Source organism: Caretta caretta, chromosome 1 (assembly GCF_965140235.1).
Source record: "Caretta caretta isolate rCarCar2 chromosome 1, rCarCar1.hap1, whole genome shotgun sequence".
Lineage (NCBI taxonomy): Eukaryota > Metazoa > Chordata > Testudines > Cheloniidae > Caretta > Caretta caretta.
The window spans coordinates 232,934,696-232,950,135 of NC_134206.1; the positions used below are offsets into that span (position 1 = coordinate 232,934,696).

At 38.3% G+C, this 15,440-nt stretch overlaps 1 protein-coding gene across 5 annotated transcripts in view; it reads right to left on the reverse strand.

The window, feature by feature from the left end:
* The window catches only part of RASSF8 (Ras association domain family member 8), a 122,379-nt gene that overhangs the window by 30,020 nt on the left and 76,919 nt on the right, over positions 1-15,440 (reverse strand). For 2 of the 5 annotated variants that reach the window (XM_048826256.2, XM_048826277.2), the window contains exon 2: positions 14,550-14,651. The exons of 2 other annotated variants lie outside the window; for them this stretch is intronic. The gene's annotated coding sequence lies outside the window, so the exon portion shown is untranslated. Of the gene's footprint in view, positions 1-7,343; positions 7,394-14,549; positions 14,652-15,440 lie in introns of all 5 variants that reach the window. One more of the 5 variants, XM_048826267.2, reaches the window with a different exon arrangement.

Below are 15,440 nucleotides of genomic sequence, written 5' to 3' on the forward strand. Positions count from 1 at the left end.
ACAAAAAGTTAATTTCTTGCCAGGACAGTGAAGATGTTGAATTTCAAAGACTTCAAAGTAAACTGCAGGGAAGCATTACCTAGATGGCTTAAGATATGATACTAGCGATGTTGGTTTGCCTTTTAAATCGTAAATGACAGCTGAATTATATAAACAGATGGAGAAAAATAAACCAAGTTAATTCAGCAAAGGAAACTGAAATATTTGTGTAATCCCACATGGATAAAAGGTGATCAAACAAGAGAAGACTTTTTAAAGTATCAAGAAAGTGGACAACACAGGGACAAAGAAAAAAAGATCTGAAAGTTACTTAGAGGAGATTAGCAAAAGATTAAAAAAGGGCCTGGTTGCACAAACAGCTGGAATTTGATGATGCTGATGGATTTAGTACAATTGTGCTTGCAGGCAGAATTGGGGCAGAAAAAACTCAAAGTAAATACTAAATAGTTCACAGTTTATAAAATGAATTGCATTCTTCTTAGGATGCAAACATTCATCAGCTTCTATATGTAACAAAATAGGAGTCCATCCCAATAGTTATAATATAGAAGAGATTATTCAGTTTTAAACCCAGCATCTTGTTCCTACCACTGGGAGGTATCTGAAGTGCTGTTCAGGAGGCATACTGATCCTCATTAGGGAGGGTGTGACTCAGAGCCAACAAAGGACTCCCTTTGCCCCCACAACATGCAAATAGGGCCTGAACCAGTTCCCACTCAAGTCTGTGATTCAGGCCCTTTTGAAGCAAAATTGAGAGACTCGGCTGTGAAGTCTGTCCAGCATACACAAACAACTGTGTGAAATACATATTTCAAAAAACAAAAACAAGGACGAGTGAATATTTGATTCCAAATGTATGAATAAAAGCAGATCTCAAATATGTTCAACTCTTTAAACTCAAAGTAATATATGTCAAGACTCTTAAGAATTCTACTTCACACACACTAACATTCTTTTCAGTAAGCATCGTGTAAAATTAATCCACAGGGGGATTTAACAGTTTAAACAAATATACTTCCCACACATAAGATTGTATTTCAAACACAACCTGCATATGCAAGTATTACGAATACAAATACTGCAATTGCTCATCTGGTTAAGACTACTGCCATGTACCAACCAACTAAGTAGGTCTTTTATTGGCCCATAATATAACACTATGACTGAAAAGCCTCATAAAAGGTCCCATCAGTCACCTTTAATTGTTTATTCTTCGAAAGGCTGTCTTTGCAAATAAACAGACTTCACATTCCAAGTGAAAATGTAAAGAACTTTGCTAATTAATTTAATACACTGCTGAGAGTTGGACAGTTCAGATTTACTGGCACAAAACAAGCCATCTCTCTATGTGACAACACACACATCAAAGCATCCAACAGCCCTAATTGTTTCTGTCTGTCAACATCCAAAGTATTATTTTAATTTAGCAAGACAGTGCTTCCCCCCGCCACCATGCAGTCAGCATACATAATGAACAGTCCTGCATTCAGTGTAACACACGGTTTTGCACTTCCATTTTCTGAATGCCTTTATCTGAAAAAAATTAAATTATTTAGTAGAATATTGCAGTCACTTCCTGCTTCAAAAAAGCAAAATGTTCTGAACAATAAAATCTCTTTTGCAGTAGTTTAAGTTAAAGAAAAATACTGACATTTGAAATTTAAAAGGGCAAAATAACCTTACTGGAACAAACAGGAAAAGGAAAGCAAAACAACAAAAGCAGTTTATTGTATGTGCTTCAATCAGCATGGCATCAGTGCCCAGACACAGGATCGAAGGCAAGAACTGAATGATTACCAAAGACATTAATATGTCAGGCTTCCTAATATCTGCCAAATGGAACACACACGGACTTCAGACATTACGGTCTGATGTAGTGATTTCAGAATATATATTACATGCTTCCAAATAAAGCTAAAAACTGTTATCAATTTAATGTAATGTGGAATGAATCTGGATTATAAGACTATACTATAAAAAGTTTACAGGAATGTTTGAGAAAGGAAAAAAATCTTTTGGCCTTTATAACCATCTCTCTTCCCAGAAGATCCACTCACTAATGAGGCTAGATTACCTTTTCTATTACAATTTGTTCCCGCTCCCACCTCACATTTATTCAAGTCATTTTTGTTGCCAGAAAACTCTTAATATTGTCCAGTTATTGGTTTTTCTGCCTTCTCAGAGAGGTATGTGCTGGTAACAAAATAAAATATATATATATTTTTTCACACTGGAGTTAGTCCTCAAAATGTGTTAGATACTTTCCAAACACAGATCATAACTCTTGCCTTGCATAGCATATAAATTAGTCACCTTAACTATTACTGGATAAGAATAAGAACTAGCTTGGACCTCTTACACTAAATGGAAACTTAACTTCAACTACCTTGTAAGTTTGAATATAATTCAACTAATAAAATAAAAATCTGTAACATGTTGCCCTAGTTTCTGGTTTTAGCAAGGATTGGAAAGAGCTGTAAGGATGACTCATTGTTCTATAATATTTCTAAACCAAAGGAGCTTTGAAGCTTATTTGGTGGGCATGAGACATAGTATGGCTCTCATCAGAAATGCCCTAAAGTTCTTGTATATTTTAGGTCCAGGATTTTGGTTCAGCTTCATCTTAACCTGAGACAAACCTTTTCAAGTTTGACAATCACAAAGCTACACCTTCTTCATCTCTTTTCTGTGCCTTCTTCCAATTGGGCTTATGTATCTAGATCTCCTCAATTATTTTGATTCATCATGCTCAAACCCTTTCCTTTAAGTCCCCCCTTTGTCCCATTCTTTCTTAGATCTTCATATTCTCTTATTTTCTAAAGGAAAAAAATGAAGTGCCACTATATGTGGGTACACTAACTATATTATTGTTACCCTCTACCCCACAGCTTCCCTTCACTGCTGGTTTGTCACCTGCACAGCTACGCTAAAGACTGCAAGCTCATTGGAATAGGTATCCTAATTTTGTGCCTTCTCTGTTCTACTCTTTCAGGTGCTGTGGAAAGTAATTCATAATAAATACCTATAAAATCCCCAGAAGAGTTAATCATTTCTGATAATTTAAAATTAACATGGCAGTTTCATACCATCCCTCATCTCTACATCGTCCATTTAGATTGAAGGCATTTCTGGACTGGGATTGGGGTGAAGTCCTGGTTCTATTGAAATCAATGGCAGAATTCCTGCCGACTTCAGTAGCACACCCCTGGTCTTTTTCTTAACTGTAAAGCAACTAGCACACCACTCAGGCTATATAAATAACTTCATTACTAGGTCAGAGCAGATTAGCACTATATTGGTCAAGAGTTTACCAAATCTTTCCTCTCCATTTCTCATGTCTCCAAAAAAACTTTATTTCTTGCCTCACTCAAAGCTGCACCTTCTTGTGCCCATGTGAGACTTGACCTAAATGATTTGACCAGAACCAGAACACAACTCCTCCTCCCCCAACTCCCAGGTTCCACACCACCAGTCAGCTGTGGGCAGTGCCTTCTGCTACTCAGTGACATTCTACTGCATCAGAATCTAGATCCCAAATACCTTGCCTTAATTCTCTCCTACATCTAGGCTAGGTTACGGGCAAGAGAGTCTGTCCAGCTCCTTTAGAAATAATATATAAGCATCTACAAGGGTATGGCATGACCACTGATGGACAGGGAAGGAAGAGACTGTTCCCCCAGCAAGGAATTTCTGGTATCCAGGAAGAAAGTAAAATTTTCCAAACAACTAGGAATGGAGAACGTGCCATTAGGAACAAGGCAGCTAATATTTAGCTAAGCCTCCTGCACAATATGGTGAATGGGAAAGATCCTGTAAGGTTCTCTCTCTCCCACCAGTAAAATCCTTTTTGATTACACATTTGACTCGAGACCAATTATGAGGTCTCTTTTCTGCGATGTTTTACTTGGTTCTTTTACATAATTTTATGTAGCACCTCATCTGCCTGTGCTAGCTTTGGACATGAAAATGAAAATACTTGCCTATGGAAGGTACATCAAGCCTCCACATTTTTGGTGGGTCACAAGAGAGCTCAGCTTATCATCCCTTTCAACAACTTAAGAAGGTCTCAGACTATCAGCATTGCCTAAGGAATCCCTGAAGACAAGGGTGGGGTGGGTGGGGTAGGGTAGATGGGGAGAAATGATGGACCTTGCCTTGCAGGCAGTGCTTAATTTCTGCCAGGTCTTAGCCCCAACACCTCTAGGCTTGGCAGTTCATATCCCTGGCACCTCTGGGCTTGCCGTGTCAGTTATGAAAGTAAAATAAAATTGGTTGAGCCCTGGCACCTCTTTCATTACAAATTAAGCACTGCTCAGAGGCCTAACTCATGTCCATGCCAAGATAAAATCAGTTCCATTCAGAAGTCATGCAGGATCAGGACAAAGGAAATGTTGGCTGTAGCAGTGCCAGAAAGCCCTGATATAAAAATGTATCTGAACTCTCCCTTAACTGAAAGAGGTGTTCCCTAGCAATAAACACCTTTAGGGAGTCTCAACTCCAGACAAGGAAAGAGGCCAACCCAAAACTTGTTGTTTCTGATACAAGATATTTAGCTGATTTGCATCCAGGGAACATCAGAAGTAGCAATCTAGCAACAGTTGGCTGCATCACTGTGGTCTTAACTTGTTCGGCATCCTTAACGGTGCTGCACGGAATTGAGGAAATGAAGCGTTGCCTTAGAACAGAATCCACATCAAACCTGCACTAATAAAATTCTTCCTGATATCATAGAAGATTTCCTCTCTCTCATTAGGTTTCAATTTTATTTTTCTGTTGTAGAGATAGGGAGAAGGCAGAATCTCCCCTTTACAACTGTGTAGGGAGAATTTTTCTTTTTTGGATGAGGGGGGCATGGATTGCCATAGTCAGCTGGATTGGTAACTGAAACACTCAAACGCTCCTCCCACCCTAAATTTTACACAATTTCTTTCAATATTTTAATTTTTGTCTCTTCAGTTCCCACCCTAACCCACAACCTCGGGATTTGTCTTTTTCTTTATTCACATATCCGCTCCCCCACTCCATCTTATTACCTCCAGCTCCTTCTATCCCCCCTCTGGTCCCTATTTTTCATTCTTGGCCCTCTCCTAGTACATGATTTTTCCTTCCCTCTCCCTTGAGAAAGAAAGCTTTGCAGATACAGCCAATCCCCAGCTGGCCATGTTAACTGAAGTCTGCTGATCAGATGCTTTAACTCAGTGTTGTCTCTTCCCCTTCTTTACTGCATTCCTGGTGTTAGTGGGAAAGATGGAGCCTGTAGTAATTTCCCTACTGTGTCCTCATGATCTCTTATGAATAAGCTGAAGACCCCACCAGCATGTCTAGCTCTTCCTACCCTATGAAGATGCTGCTGGAACAGATGCAGCTGTGCTAGGACGTAGGGCACATTTGTTGACCCCTCCCTCTCACTCCTGCTGGCAGGTGATTGGCTACAGTGTTACCTAGTGCTGAGCTGCAACTCCACTCAGGACTGAATCAAGCTGACCATGAAGTGAGATTCTCTGCAGGATGGCTTTAAAGCCTCACGATTGCAGAGCAAATTTTAAGTCCATCTGCCTATTCAGAACCAAGCCCTACCCGTTGCCATTGTATTTGGTCAATACTTTGTACTGTTAATAGTTTCAAAAGCAGCTCATTCAAACCTTACTTTAGTGCTTCAAAAGTAGGAGTCAAGGTGCAATGAGGCTTGGCACACTTTGACGCATCTCAGAGTACCCTGGAAGCATCACAAAATTGATTGCAAGGAAACAAAACGGAAGGTATACTAATGGAACAAATGGCCTATAATTCCCTCGTTTTATTTTGCCACTATTAGGAATGGAATTTTAGCATTTGTAACATTCCTTAAAATAAAAACAAAACAACCCCCCCCCCCTATATACACTTAATCCAACAAGAACAAAAACAATCTGGAGCTAAGGTCCTCCCTCTGTCAAGCCTAAATATGAAAAATGCTCTATTCTAAGATCACTCCTGACCTCAGGCACAAAGGTGAAAGGTTTTCAGGCTATAGGCTTAACTCGGACATACCACTGAGCCCCAGTGATTGTAATTTCCAACTACTGCACCAGATCTCAGTGCAGCACAGAGTAGACAATCTAAAGCACAAAGATAGGTACCAGAACATTAAAAAAAGTATTCCATACATTTATTGCATCTCTCCAAAATGATCCCATTAAACTTATTTTTATACATGTTTGGCTCAGACTCAGGTGAGGACTCCTACTAAACAGGATCTGAAAACTTTCACGTCCTGAGTCACCACTTTGAATCTGGCTCAGTTTGGTAGTAACTATCTGATGAGGGATTGTTGTTCTGTATGAAACAAACTGGCAGCATCAGTCCACATTCCAGGTGCCCATATTACAAAATCATTGGTACAACTGGTTTTAATTGGCAGTCTAAGTAGAGATCACGGATTGAATGGGCATGGGAAGTAAACATCTCATCTTTGTACATCAGCCCTGCAGATCTGGGATGGGATGTGTTGCTTGTGTAACATAGGGAAGCTTATACTGATGCTATCTGGGTTTCACCTGTTTAGTGGACAGAAGATGTCACTCTCCAGAGGTATCAGTCCAAACCTTTCTTCCAGTGCTAACTACACAACTACCCAACCAATCACACACACACTTAATATCAATTCCAGTATGAGTCATTCCACGTCAAGTCAACAGATAAATTCATTACATTGTGGTGACCGCCTGGGCCCCTAAAATCTCACTTCCTTTGTACCTTACTTACGGAGAATTTACTGAACCTATGTAGCAAATGCAACGCTACTGAAAAATGGCAACTTTCAATGGAGGTAACTTCTGGAAGTGCTTATGCACATGGTCCATATTTGTACAATTTAATGTGATCTAGAATAGAATGGCTTGGTATTAAAAAAAAAAAAGCCGAGTCTAGGGAACAAATTCTATCGTAGCACAAAGATTTATAAAAGACAACTGAACTACAATCTATGCAAACTGCTTCAAAATTCCCATGATGCCACAAGTACATCCTGAGTTTATCCCTCCTAATATCCTCAATTCATAATGGTGTTTCTTCCCATTGCTGTATGAGAGCAGGTTATTTTCTTAATGGGCTTCACAAAACATTAGTTAAGGCAGAAAATTCCTGTTTGTTCACAGTTCACAATATCCCCCATACATGTTGCCTGCAATTGCTTAAGACCTTGTCAGGAATTTGAGTGAAGACATTTGTCCACAATAATTGCCTGCATTTCGACCAAAGCACTAATGAAATAACCAACTCAATTTCAACAATAAGTAGTTTAACCCTTCTTTCTGTGAAGTTAAGTCAATTCTTTACTGTTCATTCAGGAACACATGCAGTACCTGCCAAGTTCTTCATTTCTAGCAGTTTTCAGTCAAGAGGAAAAGAGCATCTGAAAAAAATTAACAGGTGGAAAAAAAAAGTTTTCATCCTCTAACATAAAAGATTAATGCAAATTGATTAAGCTTAAAAGAGCCACAGAACCCCTAACCACACCTCCCCTACTTCTTAGGCTGAGACCCAAACAAAGAAAATGACAGGTTTCAGAGTAACAGCCGTGTTAGTCTGTATTCGCAAAAAGAAAAGGAATACTTGTGGCACCTTAGAGACTAACCAATTTATTTGGAGCATAAGCTTTCGTGAGCTACAGCTCACTTCATTGGATGCTCCTTTTCTTTTTGCAAACAAAGAAAATGTCACCCTGAACCACTATATTTTTTAAAATAAACAAGGAGTCCGGTGGCTCCTTAAAGACTAAGATTTATTAGGGCATAAGCTTTCATGGGTAAAAAACCCACTTCTTCAGATGTATGTGAAGATGTGGGTATCTGAAGAAGTGGGTTTTTTATCCACAAAAGCTTATGCCCTAATAAATCTGTTAGTCTTTAACGGTGCCACCGGACTCCTTGTTGTTTTTGTTGGTACGGACTAACACGGCTACTCCCTGATACTTGACACCATGCAAGGCACTATAATTTTGTAGAAAGTTACAGGTGTGGAATGAACTGACATCTCATCCTTAATGCTTTTTCTGAAGATATCTAAAAAAAGAAAAAAAAATTAGGCCTTACAAATGAAGTATTTATTTGTTTTAAAGGAATTGGCTTAGAAGTTTTAAAGTCAATTAACTGTATGGTTTACTGCACACGTGACTATTAAAAAAGGAGAAATTATCTCAAAGCAAATAAATGAAGTTTATGAAACAGAAACAAAGCAAGGCATTTAAAGCTCAACCAGCATACCACGGATTTTAAAATGGTGACAGACTCTTGACAATTTTCTTCAGCGTTAGAAGGTCACATCATTCCTTAAATAGGCAATCCTTTAAGAAGCCCCAAGTTACCAACTCAGAAGCCCTTAAGAGAAAAGGCCTCAGGGTATGCCTGTATAACAGGGCAAACCGGGATATAATTTATTTCCACAAGGGAGTTTTGAAAACAAACTGACCTGAAACAACATCAGTGAAATGAAGTGAATAGGCAGGGAGGAGAAAGGGGAAAAAGTTCTCTTTCTAAAGTTTGTTTTGTTGACTGTACTTACTTTCACAATTCCCCCAGGACAAAAAGAACAAATTTCTCTGTGCTTTTCCATCCCCTATTTATAAGGGTCACCTGCATCAATTAAGTATTTCGCATCTCTAGGCAATTGTTAAGATTTTTTAAATTGAGTTTTTACATCATGGCAAATTTACATGCAGTAAAGTCATAATACAGGGCAATAGGTTAGGTACTCCTAGGTACTTCAACTCCAGGCTGGGAGATATGGAGTTAGGCTTTTAACCCAAATGCAATACAAAGAGATGGGAACTCAAATACTCTTTTGTGAAATTGCCAAGAACCTTCTAGCATCTGCTGGAGAGGCAAGGAGCCTGGCTGCTCCACTCTCTACCTCCCAGAGTGAGGGGATAAGGCTGATGGTCACTCCACCATTCTGCTTCTCTGGACTCAGAACTTTGACAAGATCCTCCCTAGTGGGCAGCTGGAGGAGTTGTCATTTCAATTTTCCCTGCTGGAAAAAAATCAACATTTTATAGCAAAATTGAAGTTTTCCTACAGAAAATTTCAGTTTTGCCAAAGGACATTTTTCATTAGAAAAACATTTGGATGAAAACATTCTGACTCACTCAGGTCTTCATTTCAACTGTGTCACTCTCACTGAATCTCTCCAGCAGCTCCCTCCTTTCTCCACTGCATCAGCCACAAGCCACTCATCTTCATTTTAAGGCCCTTCACTCCATATGCCCCAGCCTACTTATCTGGCCTACACTCTCCAGACATTGACCCCCTATCTCTGCTCTGCCACCAATGCCAGCTTTCATCACCCATGTGTTAATTTCCCATGTGTTAATTTCAACTGGCACCATTGCATTTCTCATACTGCCTCCTACACATGGGAGGAACTGCACATAAACGTCAGCTAAGCCACCTTATTGTCCTCCTTTAAATCCCTCATCTGATGCAATGCATACAAAAACCTCAACACTGTTTGGGCAGCTCGTGGGCTAGGACCACTACTTTTCATGCTGACCAGTTTTGCCTCAATGTCTCCTTGTGCAACCCCTCTATGTCTGTTGGATCCATCTGTTGTCTCTAACATTATACTTGGATTGTAAACTTAGGGCAGGGAAAATCATTTTATTATGTGTTTGTACAGAACCTAGCATAGTGGGGCGCTAACCCATGACTGAGACCCCATGGGCTACCAAGATACAAATAATGGTAATGATAATATGGAGCAAATATAACGATAATGAGCAAAAATAATGATAATATGGAGCAAAACAATTTTGCATAAAAAGTAAATTGTGCACATATGGTATCCCATGTGTAAGTTCTTTGAGAAAGTTACTACCATTTAGAAATGGCCATTTTCTGAATAGATGTAATTGCATGGGTTTAGTGATTTGATCAATCTGAATCTAGGGAACTGAAAAAAGTTAGGATTCCAAGGCAGCCTATCATTGGTCATGGGAAGAGCATGTAAGCCTTTCCCAAAAACCAAACAAGGCTCTCTGCTCCCTACAATGTATGTCCTGATTTAGTAGGGAGCAGCCCTTCTAGCTGTTTTGTTAAAGGAGTTAAAAAATTAAGCTAGTTCACCTACATTTTGGAAGGAAAGATTAAGTCCTAGCTCTCAAAGGAGAGCTCTTCTCCGGCCCTGAAGCCCACAGCGATGATTCAAATAATCATTAATGTGTTTTCATCATCACTGGAATTGAAGTACAACTCTCTTTTAGGCATGCTGGACTGCTTGAACTTCAACCTGAAACACTGACATCATTGCCAAGGGAATTGTTCAGCATTTTAAAAACCTCAACATGGGCAATGCAACACAGCTGACAGTACTTTTTTTGTTTTTATTATTTTTGTTTTTCTTTTTTTAGGAAAAATGAAAACAAGAATTCACTGCTGCACACAAATTGCAGGGAGGTATATGCAAGGCAAACTTAAAGCTCTTGTTTTCCCTCCCAGAGAATCTCTGCTGGAGGATACAGAAGTTCTGTGGCAAGGGAAGTTGTTTTTGGTGTGGGATTTACATACTATGTAGGTGGTCAAGCTTTTTCCCTCCCCACCCAATGGAAGGATGAGAGAAATTCCATGCATGGAAACAGATGAGTTCCACTCCCCTATATGGGAGTAACCCACAGAAGAAAAAGACCCTTAATTAAAAAAAAAACAGTTGAGGTTGAAGTCTGATTTGTCCATTTATTTACAGTTGTTTCACTTAGTGAAATTGATTGGTGACATCCTAGTTGCTACACGAACCAACAGGTAGGGCCAGTGGGTTTAATTTAGAAACATTTCAGAAGAATTTAAGTTGATAGTGCATTTTATTTGTCGTATTGTTTTTAAACTGCATATCCATAAAGACCTAAAAATGATATTGTGAAGTCATAACTGAAGTTTATGAGTTCACAAAGTTAAAATTCTCAAACTGCAGCATAAGGCCACATTCAAAAGCTTCAATACATAGTCCTAGTGTTTAGGTCTCCTCACAGAAATATAAAAGCTAGAGAGAACAGTATCACTTTAACTGAATTCCAGTGCTGACTGGGCCTACGGTCATATTGTTTCCATGTGCAAACACCATGTGGTATATCCTGCACTTCGCTGACAACCAGCAATTTAATACCAGTCTTCTGAATCCTAAACAAACAATACCATAATCCACTGTCAGCCACACAATAACCGCTGCACTCTGTCAAAACATACATTAAAAAGATAAACGCTCAAAGGAAACCTGTAGGAAAAAAGCCCAGATGCTAGTCTAGCCTCTTTTCTAATGTGTCTCTCCATATACGGTCACCCTTTGAATTTTGATGTTATGGATGCAAACCCATACAGGAGTATGAGGTTCTAAACTTTGTACCGAAAGCTAAGAATTCCAACACACACACCTCTATCTTTTTTCTAGCCAAAAATAATTTAGATTAATGCAGTCTTTTAGTGAACAGTAAGTATCTAGGCACCTGAATTGCTCAAACAAATTTCAGCACAGATACAGTAATATTTGTAACTTCCTATATTTACACTAAAGTATTATAAAAATAATTAGTATTTGTCATGGCACCTGATAATATAAAAACTGACAAATCATTCTACAGAATTGTAGTTGGTGAAGAACTAAGTTTCTAAGTCAGGAACTTACATCTTTCAGGAATAGATGGTAATTATTCATTTGAAACAGGACTAAGCCACGGAAAGACTTGGGAAACCTGGGTTCATGTCCTTGCTCCACTACTGCGCCTTCTTGAGTGACCTAGGGCAAGCCACTAAGTCTCTCTGTGCCTTAGTTTCCCATCTCTAAAAGGAGAATGCTATTATCCCCATATCTCCCAAGGGTATTGCTAGGATACAAATATTAAACACTGTGAGGAACTCTGATTACAGTGTAATAGGGACCATACCAGTAGGTAGATAAATGAAAGCAGTTAAAATGGATAGGAGCAGCATTAATTTTTACATATTTTTAAAACCATCCCAAAGAGAAAAGGGATTCAGAGTTTAAATAGCATACAAGTATCACAAGCAACTTTCAGGAATGCTAAAAAGGAAACCGATATATACCAGGTGTTGAAGTTTAAAATCAAACACTGAGCCTCACTTATTTTGAGAATCAGTTTAGATTTTCAATATTTTTGCATATACCAAAAAGAATAAACAGGGATTAGCAAATTTTGAAAAGCCCACACAAAATAACATGCTCAGAAATTTCACTTTAATCAGTTTAGAACACATTCTTGGGAAATTTAGTGTCACCTCTACATTCCTATCAACATAAAAACGTAACAAAACACATTTTAACTAGGCAACTTGATGAACAGACAGTATATTTTACCTACAGCAATTTTAATCCCTGGTTCAAAAAACATACTGAATTCTTCATTAAGAGTGCATTCCCTCTTGTGATAATACTCAACCAGAGGGATCTAATGAAAAGTGACCAAAAGTGACCATCTACTTTATTAAACTTTGACTTTAATAACCAGGGGGCAGCTAGAACAATTAAGCCTTCAGTTCTGTGATGCTAATAGACCTCTGGTATTGTTAAGATTTATTGCTTTCGCTGCCAATTTTCCTTGTGATGTTGCAATACTAGAGGAAATGTAGCTCTTGGCACAGAGATTCAGTACAATACAATTGGTAGTTTCTGTCCAGACACTACAATATGTTGACTTTTTAAAAAATGGCCTGCCAGAGGTCAAGCTGCCCTTCATGTGCTTTACTAAGCAATGGGACTCAGCCTTGAAATCCAACCTTAAAATCTGATCTAAGGTTAGTTTTAACTTCGAAGCTGTCATTATCAAAGTCAAACACAAGGGATGTGTCTTGCTGCAAGAGCAGTGGTAGAAAGTGCTTGTCTTTTCACCAGGCAAGTACTAAAGTGCTCTGTAAGCCTTTAGACAAATGAAGAAACCTGCCACTCAGTGAAGTGCTTTACACACTTCATAGAAGAAAAACAGATTCACCTTAAAACTTCTACTCAAGTAGCACAGCATGAACAGATCAACATTAACACAGAGCTTATGAAGACTACAATGGAGCTTTCTTAACCTAGTTATGTCCTATGGCATTAGTGTTAGATCACTGCAAAAACATATGGAGTAAAGCTAAAATTGTCCTATTAGCTGAGTTTAACCGAGTATTTAAGTGAAATACTTAAAATTGGTCCAGTGCAATACCTGAATACAGATTACAGGAATTTTTCTTGAACCAGAGAGATTGTACAGTCTCTCCACTGTACAACTTACAGACTCGGTATTCAGTTATCATAAAAAATTAAACTGAAACTTCATGACTCCAGACAGAACACAGCTTTCCCTGAAAAATGCCACTGAAGGCAACAGGTTGTAACTGCTACACTGTGCAGAGGTGTCAGCTGGCCACCACAAAATGAAAACTAAAATGGACATAGGAGAAAAGATGGGAAAGTAATTAGTGGGGAAAACCTAATTCAGTTCTAAACAAAAGCTATCAATTTAGCATAAATCACTGCCAATATATATTTTTATCTCTTATACCCTATGAAATAAGCACCGAATTCCCCTCATTTAACAGGCAAATTAATCAGCTTAGGCCAAATGTCATGATTCAACCCACACACGTGTGGGATGAAGTATCTACAGACTTACAAATCCTTAATGAAATGATGAAATGAACATAATGAAAAACAAACAGAGGAACTGAAAGTAAAGCACCACAGATTTCCCAAGCTCATCTCAGATCTTAACCAGTAAATTAAGCACCAGAACAATATATACAAGTTTACAAAGAAATAAACCCATGGCTAAATTTTTAGTTTAAGTTGGTGATGTCTTATATGATACATGGCAATTTTAGAAAATGATCTTTAAGGGAGATGACTACCTACTACATCATATACAGTTTGTTTCAAAGATTCCAGAGCACTTTACAAAAATTAATCCACAGGTAATCATGTAGATGGGTATTTTATACCCACTTAGACAGGAAATCTGAGACAAAGCGTTTAAGTGATTTGCCTGAGTGAGTTAGGGCTTGTTTACAGAGGACAGTTATACTAATATAAGGTAAAACATGAATTTGAAGTATTATTGCTATACTGGTATAACCCCATTGTGGATACTCAGATTCCATTATGTTAGTGCCTTTCTGCAGTTCAGCTTGTTGCTTTGGAAGCGGTTTAAACTAACCGGGGAAAAGCTAATCTTATTGAGGAAGGAGAGTGCTCACACATGGACTTATGCTGGTATAACTACAATGGCTTAATTATACCTGTATAACTTGTGAAACTTTCCCATGTAGACAAGGCTTTAGTGGCACATCCATCAATAAGACAAATGTTACTCTCTGTCATAATTTCTTTGCCACTGCTGTCAGGGTTACTGTAATACAATATTTGTTTTAAAGTATCACTTTGAGGCCCCAACTAAGATCAGACTCTGATTGTGCTGTATGAACATGTACAATAAGTAACAGTCCCCGCCCCAGAGTTCAGAATTTAAATACACTAGATAGAAAATGGGTGGGAGGGGAAAACGGAGGCACAAAAGAGGTGAAGTGACTTACCTAAGGTCACAGAGCAGAAAAATGGTACAGCCAAGAATAGAATCCAGGTCCTACTAGCTCCCAGTCTAATCCACTATCTGCTAGTCTCTCAAGCAATTTGCACTGAAAAATTGAAAACAAAAAAGAAAAACTTTTTAGGAAGGGTCTGGGTGTTTTATACAATTTATAGCTCATTTTATTTATGTGCCTATTGTCTAAGATTTCTAAATTTTCCAACTGTTCACAATACAGATTCTGCCCCCCCTTCTTTAGCTAAGCCTCCTAGTGCAATGCTTAAGCAGTCTATATGTCCCCCATCATTAGACTCAAAACTTTACAAGTTAAAATGTTGGTAAAAAGAAAACCGGATAAAAATTGGACGACTGTGGAAAAATACATTACAGTGGAATCTGCAGCAACACCTAGGGAATCTATACAAAATATAAGGAGACATTCCCTTATGTCTAGTTCTCCAGTCAGAACCACAGAATTCAAACCTGTTTGGCTCATTGACAAAGCTTTCAGAGTTCCCTAATCTTCTATTCCTCTTACACGTACAGTCTCTTTGAAAACCATATTTCTTACAATTCAGGGATTGGAGACAAAAATCTGCTGTGTTTAATTTAGAGATTCAATAACAAAGTTAGAGTGAAAAACAAAAGAAGAATTGATTTAAACTTTTTTTAAAAGAGAAAAAATGAACTGGAACCTGAACCATTTATTGATGCATTAATCGGAGATGCTTCCTTTATATACTCTTCAGAAATATTTAGTTTGCTGTATAATAAAACATTCCACATTAGAATACTGACATTTTCTGAAGTATCCAGAGGAGGAGAAAGTTCTTGATTTAAACAATTCTATAGCTGCTTTTGACCTCTCTCTGGATAATAAAGGTATTCAGGATATCAA